This window comes from Heloderma suspectum, chromosome 6 (genome assembly GCF_057233095.1).
Source record: "Heloderma suspectum isolate Gila_16-S chromosome 6, 16-S_ref, whole genome shotgun sequence".
In the NCBI taxonomy this organism is placed as follows: domain Eukaryota; kingdom Metazoa; phylum Chordata; class Lepidosauria; order Squamata; family Helodermatidae; genus Heloderma; species Heloderma suspectum.
Genome location: NC_139463.1, coordinates 21,938,529 through 21,950,492, shown reverse-complemented (window position 1 = coordinate 21,950,492; position 11,964 = coordinate 21,938,529). Strand labels below are relative to the sequence as shown.

At 46.0% G+C, this 11,964-nt stretch overlaps 1 protein-coding gene across 4 annotated transcripts in view; it reads left to right on the top strand.

The window, feature by feature from the left end:
• Positions 1 to 3,408: 3,408 nt before the first annotated feature.
• The window catches only part of SIRAL1 (SIR2 antiphage like 1), a 26,109-nt gene continuing 17,553 nt past the window's right edge, over positions 3,409 to 11,964 (top strand). For 2 of the 4 annotated variants that reach the window (XM_084803753.1, XM_084803757.1), the window contains exons 1-2: positions 4,355 to 4,404; positions 9,236 to 9,282. The gene's annotated coding sequence lies outside the window, so the exon portion shown is untranslated. The other 2 variants (XM_084803754.1, XM_084803755.1) reach the window with 2 other exon arrangements.

Below are 11,964 nucleotides of genomic sequence, written 5' to 3'. Positions count from 1 at the left end.
AGTGGCTAACAGCCCAATATAAGTGCACAGAAAAGTGAGCCCTCCTGAGCTTACTCCCAGGGAAGTGTACACAGGATTGCAATCCTAGGCATGTCTGCTCAGAAGTAAGCCCCACTGCATTTTATAGCACTTACTACCAGGTAAGTATGTATCAGATTGCAGCATAAGGCTGTAATGTTATACCCACGTATATATGTTTAGATAGATAGATAGATAGATAGATAGATAGATAGATAGATAGATAGATAGATAGATGTATCTGGAAGTAACGCCCACTGATCTTGATTTATTATTAGGTATATTGTTCTTCTTTTTGTTGCCTTTATTTTGTTAACTTTATTTCAAAATAAAATAAAATTTCATGGAAAGAAAAAGAAAACCTGGCTGGGGCGTGGGGAGCAGAACGTCCAAAAGAACCCTAAAAAGTCTAAGCACGTTCAGTGGCCACAGAATGCTGGCTGACTCTGTGTGTGTGTGTGTGTGTGTGTGTGTGCGCGCGCGTACAATGGAGTATTGTGGAAGAGGAGATGGCTGATTGACTGGAACAGTGAACAGGACCACTCCACACTGCTGCCTTATAATATGTTGTCAACAGTTTCCAATCAAAATATAACTCAGCTACTGCAGTGTTTGAAATGGCAGGCTGTTCATCGCAGCGTGCCCAGATTTATCTACTTGGGCATTAGATACAAGAACCTTCCACCGTGCAAGAGATTTAAATTATTGAGACCCTGAGAGGGAGCCAAGCTCTGAGAACAGCTACACAATAACCGCAGTAACTCACATCAACCACATTTTAAAAGACACACACACACACACACACACACACACACAGAAAAGGCAAACACTGAGACAAAATAGACAGTGCTTTATGAGGAATATGCACTAGAAAACAGGGACACCTGGAGGATAAGTTATGATGGCTTTCACAGGAATAAGAAAAGGCTACATAGACTTCCAAAAGTACTAGACAAAAAATGTTGTTGCCTGCACATGGAACCTCCTGATAATTTTAGATGCCATTTCTCTCTCTTGTTAGTGAGGGAATAGTCATAGGGTGGCCATGTGTCCTCTTTTACAGAGGAGATCCCTCTATCTGAAGGGCTGCCAGAAAATAGTCTTCTATTTTAAAGGTGTCTTGTATTTGAATTGCTGTCCAGCCCAAATCTGGTTTAAAGAACCATTAGAAGGGAGAGCAAAAGGGCCTTGGAGTTGCCTGTCAACAGCACCTGGACAGCAGAGTGAGCAAGCCACACAGGTCTTCCACACAATGGTGAGATGTACTGTATTTCTATTTAAATTAGAATAATTATTTACAGATTTCTATCTATAAATATAAATGAGCAAAAGCAAGTTTTATGCAAATATGTGAAAAAAGTTTACAATAATCCTGCAGTGTAGCTCAGTGTAGCTCACTTAGGAACTTCTAATACAGGGATGGGCAACTTGTGGCCCTCCAGATGTTGTTGGACCACAACTCGCATCAGCCCTAGCCAGCATAGCCAATAGTGACGGAAGATTGGAGTTGCAATCCAACAACATTTGAAGGCCACAAGTTTTCCACCATAGACATAGACAGCCTTCCCTAAGCTGGTGCCCTTCAGATTTTTAGGACTTCATAAGATCATAAGAAAAGCCATGCTGGATCAGACCAAGGGTCTATCTAGTCCAGCATTCTGTTCACACAGCAGCCAACCAGCTGCACACAGGAAACCCACAAGCAGGACATGAGTGCAACAGCACCCTCCCGCTCCAGCAACTCGTGTACATAGGCATACCGCCTCTGATATTGGAGGTAGCACATAGCCATCAAGCCTAGAAGCCACTGATAGCCTTCTCCTCCAGGAATGTGTCCAATCCCCTTTTAAAGCCATCCACATTGGTGGCAATCACTACATCTTGTGGAAGTGAGTTCCATAGTTTAGCTATGACCTATGTAAGAAGTACTACTTCTTTTTTTCTAAGCTAAACAATCCCAGCGGTTGTAACTTTCCCATATGGGAGTTGCTCCAGCCCCTTGATCATTTTAGTTGCCCGTTTGTGTACTTTTTCCAATTCTACAATATCCTTTTTTAGATGCGGTGACCAGAACTGTACACAGTACTCTATGTTTGGTAGCACCATAGTAACACCATAGGGTATAAGGGTGTGTGTGATCTTGGCAGTTTTATTTTCAATTACTTTCCTAATTATGCCTACCATGGAATTTGCCTTTTTCACAGCAGCTGCACATTGAATGGACATTTTCATTAAGCTGTCCACTACAGCACCAAGATCTCTTTCTTGGTCACTCACTGCTAGCTCAGATCCCATCAGGTTATACTTGAAGTTGGGATTTTTTGCCCTAACGTGCATCACGTTACACTTGCTTACGCTGAACTGCATTTGTAGTTTCGATGCCCATTCTCCCAGTTTGGAGAGCTCCTTTTGGAGTGCCTCTCAATCCCGTTTTGTTTTAACCACCCTAAATAATTTGGTGTCACCAGCAAACTTGGCCACTTTATTGCTCATTTCTAATTCCAGCTCATTTATGAATAAATTGAAAAGCATTGGTCCCAATACAGATCCCTGTGGGATCCCACTATTTTTGATACCCATTCTCCCAGTTTGGAGAGATCTTTTTGGAGCTCCTACAACTCCCAGCAAGCCTGCCATTAGCCATGCTGGCTGGGCCTGATTGGAGCAGAAAAATCCCAACTTCAAGTATCACCTGAAGGGATCTGGGCTAGTAACTGGCTAAGAAAGAGATCTTGGCAATGTGGTGGACAGCGCAATGAAAATGTCAATCCAGCTGAAGTCCAGCACATCTGGAGGACACCAGGTCAAGGAAGGCTGAAATAAGACATAAAACCACGCGTTACGGGATCATCTTGAACACCAATTTTGGCTTCCCCTCCGAGGGGACGGGCTTCTCTCTGTCCCATCAGCCAGGACAGCTAGGCCGGTGAGGACGAGGGAGAGGGCCTTCTCTGTGGCGGCCCCCACTCTGTGGAACTCCCTCCGTAGGGAACTCCGCCACGCCCGCTCTTTAACGAGCTCCCGCCGCGCATCACAAACGTGGGCTGTTCAGGCTGGCATTTGGGGTGGGGGCTCGGGTAATTTTAGAAATGTGATGTTTTCAACGTAGAACTTCATTGTTCTGAACTGTTTCTGTCGCTGTACGTCCGGCGACCAGCAGGATGGGTGACGAACAAATTTAATGCAGAAAATAAAAAGTAAAATAAATGAATGAATGAATGAATGAGATGGCATTTGGGGGCGGGGGGGGAGGAGCCAGGATTTCATTTTTATGTTTAACAAAACCCTAGAGCAAGAGGAATGCCACTCCGGGCTCCTCCTCTCTCCTCGCTTTTAGCTGTACGCCTCGAAGATCCCGAGCTTCTGCTTCCGACCAGCGACGGGGGAGGCGGGCAAGGCGCTCGGAAGGAGGGCCGGCCGCGGGGGAAAGGTTGCCCTAGTGCCGCCCTTCGGTGTCCCGGCGGAGCGAGCCGCGCCGGCCTGCCGCCTGCCGCCGCCGCCGCTGCAGCTTCGTGCCAGGTGAGCGACCTTCGGCTTCGCGCCGGCGCGCGCCGCGCTGTTCCCAGCAGCGGCTCGGATCGCGAGCGGGGCGCAGCGGGGGCGCCCCGGGGGCCGCGGCCGCGAAGCGGGGCGGCAACAGCGTTGCCGAGGTGGATCCTAACAGTAACAGCTCCTCCCGCCGGAGAGCATCTTTCAAATGGAGCGATGCGTTCCAAGTGTTGTTCACATGGGCTTGCATTTAAATGAGATGAGCGGCTAAGGCACATTCTAGCATCATATATCAGGTTTCGGGTTCTGGGCAAAAGCCGTGACTTGACCGTGCAGTGACGAGGAGCGCAGTTTCGCAGTGACGCTGGAATGCGTTCTATTTGAGAGTAAGAGTGCTGGACTGGGAGCCGGGAGATCCGGGTTCTAGTCCCCACTCGGCCATGGAAGCTCCCTGGGTGACTTTGGGCCGGTCACAGACTCTCAGCCCAACCCGCCTCACAGGGTTGTTGTTGTGAGGCTAAAAGGGAGAGGAGGAGGAGAACGTAAGCCGCCTTGGGTTCCTTGCGAGAGGAAGAAAGGCGGCGTATAAATGTCAGCAGTCCGCCGCGCGGGTCGTGTTCATCCCGCCCGCTGGATTTCTGCTGCAGCTGGCCTGACCTCGCCACACCCTGCCGACTTGCTCGCTTTTTCCCTTGGAGGTGGCGGGTGCTTAGTTAGGGGCAGCCGAAGGCGAATGGCGCCAGCCATCCTAAGCGTATTTACTCGGAAGTAAATCCCCAGCGATCACCGTCGTGGTTTTGTTCTGCCCCCAGCAAGCTTTGCTTCCGGTTAAGTCCGCTTAGGGTTGCACGCCTCCCAAACTGGCTTGAATCGGAACAGCGAGGCCGTAACTGCTTGGTAGGATCATGCTCGTTCGTTGATCGTGTGTATAAAATAACGTGCCGTTGCTCCGTAGCGAAATATTTTCCCCCTCGTACAAAAAAAATGTATTCTTCATGCCACGGTCCTGCCCGTGGTCGCTCCTGAAACGGATGAATGCACACAGTTTATTTTGGGAGTTTTTTGATTTAATTTAGGCTGTGATCTTTTCCATAGTAGCTACATCCCAACATTTATGCAGCCAACCCTTAATTGTCAGGGTGTTCGCGTCTCACCATGATAATAAGCTGTGCCCTCTGATGGTGGTCATTACGCACTGGTAAGGAGGAAGCTCTGTATATGTGATCAGGGACCCCCTTTAACATTCAGTCATGGCTCAAATGGAGCTTTCTTTGAGGATCCTAGCCAGCCGTTTTCCTGTACAGGCACTGTCTGATTCCACTGTTACTGTAATTTTAGATAGCTTTTCATCCTGATCTCCCTATCTTGCTCCTGGTTGGAGCAAAGAACATGTCCTTTGGTTAGGACCAGAGGCAAAGGGATAAACGGAAGATTCTTGGCCGCATTTTAAGCATTGCTGGTCCAGCCACAATTGCCTTCATAGCAAATTTGGAAAGGACCCTAAGGGACATCGAATCCAGCCCCTGCAAGAAGGTAGAGTGTCCTCTAAAGGGGGCAGGGGGTCAGCAGCTGGAGGCTGCAGGGCAAAATTCAGCCCTGTGTAGAACACCGGTTTCCCAGCACCTCCATTTGCCCACCCAGAGCTATGAGCTGTATGTTTGTTAACAAGGGGACTTGCTGTCAGATTGCTTTGAGGAATATGTGGGGCTGATTTGCCGCCTGTCATCTCCTCAGAGTGTCCCTCCAGTAAAACTCTTTGCTGCATTTCCAAGACAAAGCTTTAGTGCTGCTATTTTTTCTTGGAAATCTATAAGAAAGGAGATGCCTGGGCAGTTTGGTCTACAGCTGAGCAACATTTAAAGTTAAGTATTTCTTCCAAATGTTTTATCTGAATCTTCCTTCCTGGCAACTTCACCACAAGTTTCAATTTTAAATGGGGCAGTGGTTGGATCTAAAAATGCAGGCGTCCTTTTCTCTCTCTCTCTCTCTCTTCCTCACCCCACTCTGTAAGAACACATAGATATGCCGGCAAACACATTGTCCTTATTTGCTCCGTGGCATGCATGCCCGTCTCCATCCTGCACGGATGGCTGCTGTTCTTTCTATAAAAGGCCAATAGAGATATGATGGAGGTAAGCTTGTTAATAGCCACTTGCCTGGCTGTAGTGTGTTAAGGTCATCTCCAGGTAACCATACATGTTATCAATGTAACACAAATTATTAATTTAGATATATGCCTGCCCGAGAACTGAGATCTGTTGGAGGGGCTCTCCTCTGCATCCCACCAGTACGAGACATACACTATGGTGGGACGTGGGAGAGGGCCTTCTCTGCTGTGGCACCCGAGTTATGGAATGCCCTCCCCTTGGAGGCCTGATTGGTGCAGACATTGGTCTCATTTCAGTGCCAAGTAAAAACGTGGCTTTTTACCAAAGCCTTTGAGAGCTAAATGCATTCCCTAGCACATTGTTTGAACTGTTTTAGCATTTTAGATTTTAACCGGTTTTAGCTTATTAAATAGTTTAATATGTTCTTAGGTGTTTAAATTATTTATTGTTTTAGACTGTGTAAACTGATTTTCTCTGTATGCCGCCCTGAGATCTTAATGGACATAGGGTGGGATAGAAATGTTTTAAATAAATAAATAATTTACATGAGTACAGGAGCTAGTAACTTTTATGAATTTGTTTGCAAGGCAGGGTGACTCACATACCCCTTCCTCCCCTTGTGATCAAGCCCACTATCTGTCAGGTAAAAAGCTTTGTAAAAATGAACAATGTGCTGAATAAATAGGGACCAGAGAAGAGAAGCAAGAAGTCTAGAAATGTGGGGAAAAGGCTTATTTGGATCTATCGCTTACATTTTCCATATTTGTTTCAGTTCAGAAAGTCCCTTCATTTCCGGGGCCGAGGGGGGAATCATTCATTCTTTTGCAGTGTGTGAATGTGCACTGTGAGGAAATTCCCACCCCTTCTCTTTTGAAGAGGAAGTTTTCTGAATTGAAACTGTGTTTTCTTTCTCTCTGATGCAGGAAGTGGAGAAATGTTGTAATGAGAAAGCATTAGTCAGCATAAGGCAGGTTATTTTTCCTGAGCTGGAAAGAGATCGTCCTGGCTGATCCTGCATCTAAGAAATTCCTCCTTCTCCTCCTGTCTTCCTCTTCCATGGCAATGGGTAGTCTTTGGCAATTAGCCCTGTTTTCCTTCCAAAAAAGGAAAGTGAGAGCTGGTGTAGCATGATGATTCAGAGCATGAGCTGGAAGTTGCCAGTTCAAAGTTGAGCTTTGTTATTAATGCTGCTGTCCTAAACCCACTTACCTGGGAGCAAGTGCTATTGAATTCAATGTGACTTGGAGTAGACCTGTATAGGATTGTGCTGTGAGCGATCTAGGAAGGGCATTATTAGCCTTAGCACCCACTACCCTCCTGTAATTTGGGGACAATGAAACTGGCCTGTATGGCAACCTTCCCAACCTGGTGCCCACCAGATGTGTTGGACTAACACATCTGGAGGGCACCAGGTTGGGGAAGGCTGCTCTATAGTGAAGATGACAAAGAGTCTTGAGGTATGTTGAAGACTAACACAGTCATTCTGGCATAAGCTTATGTGGATGCTGCCCACTTTATCAGGTGTATGAAGTGCTGCCCACAAATTCTGTACACACATGCTGGGGGCCAGAGTGGTGACGGGGGGGGGGGGAGGAGATGTAAACTGTGTTGTCAGAGGGAATTGAAATGAGTTGGATCTCTCTTGAACAAAGGCGTTTCAAAGACAGATACCTGAAATTGCTGTAGTACAATTCATCAAGTGATTCAACTCGAATTCCTGTGGTTTGAATAGGACAAAGGGTAAAATCTAACATAACTCCTACTTAGAGTAGACTCATTGAAATGAATGGGATTTAAGTTAGCCATGAGTAACTGAAGTCCCATTTATTTCAGTGGGTCTTCTCTAAGTAGGACTTAGGTTGTCTTTTACCCAAAGGGTTTTGATGTCCGTCAGCACATGTTCTCACCCAACAACGTTTTGTGTATGACAACTGTTAAGGTAATCACCACTGCCTGTATTTTTTTTACATTTCATTTCCCTTTGACAACACAGTTTACATCTTCCCCACCTGCCCAACTCCAGCAATGACTATATAAATCTGCCTATTTGAGGTTAATATGTCATGCGTCTGATGAAATGGACAGTATTCACGAAAGCTCATGGCAGAAAAAATGTGTTTGTCTTTACGGTGCCACAAGACTCTTTGTTGTTTTTGCCTCAACAGACTAACATGGTCTACCCCATCTGATACAGCGGCTGAGCCCCTACCTCCCTAACCATCTGCTCCCCTCAATAGTTCATGTCCTGGTCTCCTCTCGCCTAGACTACTGTAATGCACTGTATGTGGGGTTACCCTTGAAGACGGTTCAGAAGTTGCAGCTGGTGCAGAACGCGGCGGCACGCCTGATTAAAGGCAGCCTTCAGCGAGACCACATCACTCCAGTGCTGAAGGAATTGCATTGGTTACCAGTTGTTTTCTGGGCCCAATTCAGGATGTTGGCATTGACCTTTAAAACCCTATATGGTTCCGGCCCAGTCTATCTTAAGGAGCGCCTCCAGCAAGACATCGGCCTTGGAAGGCCTTCTGTCTGTCCCATCAGCCAGGACAGCAAAGCTGGTGAAAATGAGGGAGAGGGCCTTTTCTGTGGAGGTCCCCAATCTGTCAAATTCCCTCCATAGTGACCTCCACTTTGCCCCCTCTTTGATGAGCTTCCGCTGGGCTTTGAAAACCTGGCTGTTCAGGCAGGCATTTGGGGTGGGTTAGGGTGTTGTTATTTTTTAGTACTGTTGTTTTGTTCAGTTGATTTGTTGTATTTTGTGTTGTTATTTGTATTATACGCTGCCTAGAGTGGCCAGGTAGCAGGCCAGATGGGCGGCTAATAAATCTAATAAATAATACCTTTCTGGAAATCTGCAGTAAAGATGACTCTGTATCCATTTCTGAACATACTACCCTGTGCCTGTTGGCACTACCAGATTGCTATCCAGTAGAGCAGCCTTCTTCCCCGATACGGCTTACTTCTGAGTAGACATGTATAGGATTGTGCCACGCATCTATTTGACTGGTTGATTCTCAGTGTGACCTATGCACGCTGAGTCAGAAATGTCCCATTGTGTTCAATGGGGCTCAGTCCCAGGTAAACGAACATAATGATTTCAGCCTAATAGTTGCAGCCTGTACCTTAACCGGCTGTGCTATTTCCTGGGTAAAATTAGAATAATCCATTAATATTATTATTTTCTAGATAAATGCCTGCCATCATTTATGGATAAATTTTATTATTAATATTAGTAGTAAGTGTCTAAATCCACTCAGCCCTGCATGAAATATAGTTAAGAATACAACGCGTCATGCCCTTGAGCTTACAGTCTAAAAACTATCATTATAATGTTTAGGCCCTAGTCATTATAATGATAGTTTTTAGACTGTAAGCCCAAGGAGATAAAAGTAAGTCCTATATTTTGCCAGGCACCCTGCTTTTAATCCAGGAGCTGTGTTATTGAATTGTGATAGGGATTGTTTGTTTTGTTTTTGAGGTGGGCCTTGAATTTCAGGGTAAAAAACATTGGCCCATTAGTCACCTAACTTTTCTTTAATTCATACATGCAGATATAGATTTGAGTAAATGTTTGGTAGAACTTTCAGGATGCTGAGACTGGATTTTCTTTTTACATTTAGTTGAACACCAGCGTCATCTGCCTGCGAGGACTACTTCTCCTATAAAGGTAAAGGCATGAATAGAAAACACAGACTTGGTTCACATGTAATGCTAACCCATGGTTTATTTGAAACCATGTTACCCTACCCAGGATTTGTCTATTAGACGATCAAGCAAACCATGGTTTGTTTTCTCAGTCCCTGGGTTGTTTGTTTTCTGCCTCCTTTGCCTGCTCCCTCACTGTATCCCAACTGGTTTTTTGGCACTTCAGTACTGGCATATAAAGATGTTGGGTTTTTTTTTTTACTGCTCTTGCCTTTGTAGATTGGCAAAACAACCCATGAACAACCCACAATTCTGGGTTCGCATGTAATGACAACCTATGATTTAAACAACCTACAGTTCACAACCCAACAACAAACCATGAGTTCTCTACATGGGTTATTCGTGATTAACAACCCATAAGTAACCCATTGTTCCAGGTTCACATGTTATGACAATCCATGATTCAACAAAGCATGGTTAATTAAAGCATGGTTTGTTAAGCGTGAACCAGTCATAGTGACCTGGTTTGCATGTAATGACAAGCCAGAATATGGAATGAATATGGGTTGACATTGAATCATGAGCTGTTGTTGAATTGTGCGTTGTTGTTACGTGCGAACCTTGCACTATGGTTTAACTATGGGCTGTTAACCATGAGCAACCCAGGGCTGTTCACACAACATGCTAACCCACACTCAGTGGTTGAGTGTGGGTTGCTTTGAGCCGTGAGTTGTTTGCTGAACTGTGGGTTAGCGTGTTGTCTAAACGCAGCCAGGATGGCTTGTTAACTATGCAATGTGGCTTATTTTCTTGAACAAGCCACCTTGAGAACCCATGGTTTGTTGTTGGGTTGTTCAGGGTGGTTAATCTGGCTGCATTCAGACAACACCCTAAGCCACAGTTCAACAACCCATGGTTCAAAACAACCACACTCAACCACTGACTGTGTGTTAATGTGGTGTATGAACAGCCCAGAGTTCACAACCCAACAACAAACTGTGGGTTCTCTTCCTGGGTTGTTGTCGGTTAACAACCCCATTTTCCTTTTCTGCCGATGCTGCAGCCGGATTGATTTACAGTTGGGTTGTTTTTAAAATTCAGAGCTTACTTGCATGCTTAGCTGATACCGTTCTAATGAAATGTTTCCTAAGGCTGCAATTCTAGACTACATTATGTATAAGCAGGGGGCAAAGCATTTGCCTGGCTGGATGTGTTTTGAAAGCTTTGACTCCACCTGAAAAAGCAAGCTGCTTTCCTGTTTAAAACTGGCTTTCCTCTTCAGAGCGGTAATTGAATGAAAACCTTTGAAACACCTTCAGTTGTTTCTCCTTTACATGCACATACGGCAGTCTAGGATCATGGCTTAATACTACACTGACCCACGATGAACTCAGCTCACAGGAAGCTGCCTCATACTGAGTCAGATCATTGGTGCATCTAGTCCAGTATTGTAGATACCTGGCCTATTCACACGCGCACTGGGGGAGGGTGGTTAGGGTAACTGCAGAGGTGGGGGTTAGTGAAACCACAACATTTGAGCCTGCCAGACGATCGTGGTACCACGTGGTTCCGTTACCCCCCGTCCTCTGTAGTTACCTGCTATCTTCCCAGCATGTTTACTGTGAATCCTGTTGTCCACCAGGAGCACACAGGCTCCTGGTGGCCGCTCCAGGTTCACAAATGGCCACGCGACCGTGGAGAAAGTTTGTGGCAGCGAGAGCGTTTTCTACAGTGGTGCATGCTCTAGCCGGCAGACTCTATGGTCGCAGCCTGGAAGTCCTCCGGAGCCTGCTTAAACCACTGGGGAGCCCTCAAGACCCCACAGTGAGCCACCCCAGGGCCCCTTAACCCTTTTTGTTCGTGGGGGTGGCTTACTAACCATGGTGAATGTGGTTTTCTCCTCACACACAACATGCTAAGCCACCATGGTTCGCAAAAAAAAGCCTAACCATCATAGCTTAGCGTTACAGGCGAACAGGGCCACCGACTGGTAGCAGCTCTCCAGGGTTGCAGGCAGGAGTTTTTCCAGTCCTACCTGGAGATGCCAGGGATCGAACCTGGGAACTTCTGCCTGCAAGCATGTGTTCTGTCACTGAGCCACGGCCCTCCCCTCCCCTCTACAAAGCCAAGTACTAAAGTAAATAGTTTCTCAGCCTTTAGAAATTGGCTGTTTGAGCTCTGAATGGTTGGAAGCTGACCCTGATACCTTCATGAGGTGTGTTGCAGCCAGATGTGTCGTAGGTGCCTCTTGGTCAATCAGCAAACCTACTCACTTTGTTCACAGTTTTGCGGGGGTGGGGGGCGCGCGTTAGTCACATTTCTAGAGTGCATTTCTATGAAAATAGAAGCATGGCTGCCGAGCTTCCTGTATTCATTTCGGATGGCTGGTGTGTGGGGCTCTTGCAGAAGGCCCATTGAAATGAATGGAGGTTCTGCCACAGCTGGACTTGGTAGTTTCTGTATCCACTGTTTGCACGTAGTAGTAATAACTCTTTGGGGATGCATGCAGTCTTTTTAATTGCTTGCACTGCTGAGCTTATACTCGGGTGTATTCACACTACATACGATTTCCTCTTTTGTATCACTTTCAAGGCCCGATATGAGATCTTACAAATCTGCTTAGCGTCCGGTAACATTACTTGTGTTGCTGGCAAATAGTGCACTGTTTCTTCTGCACATGTAGATTTGTTTGAATATAATCTCC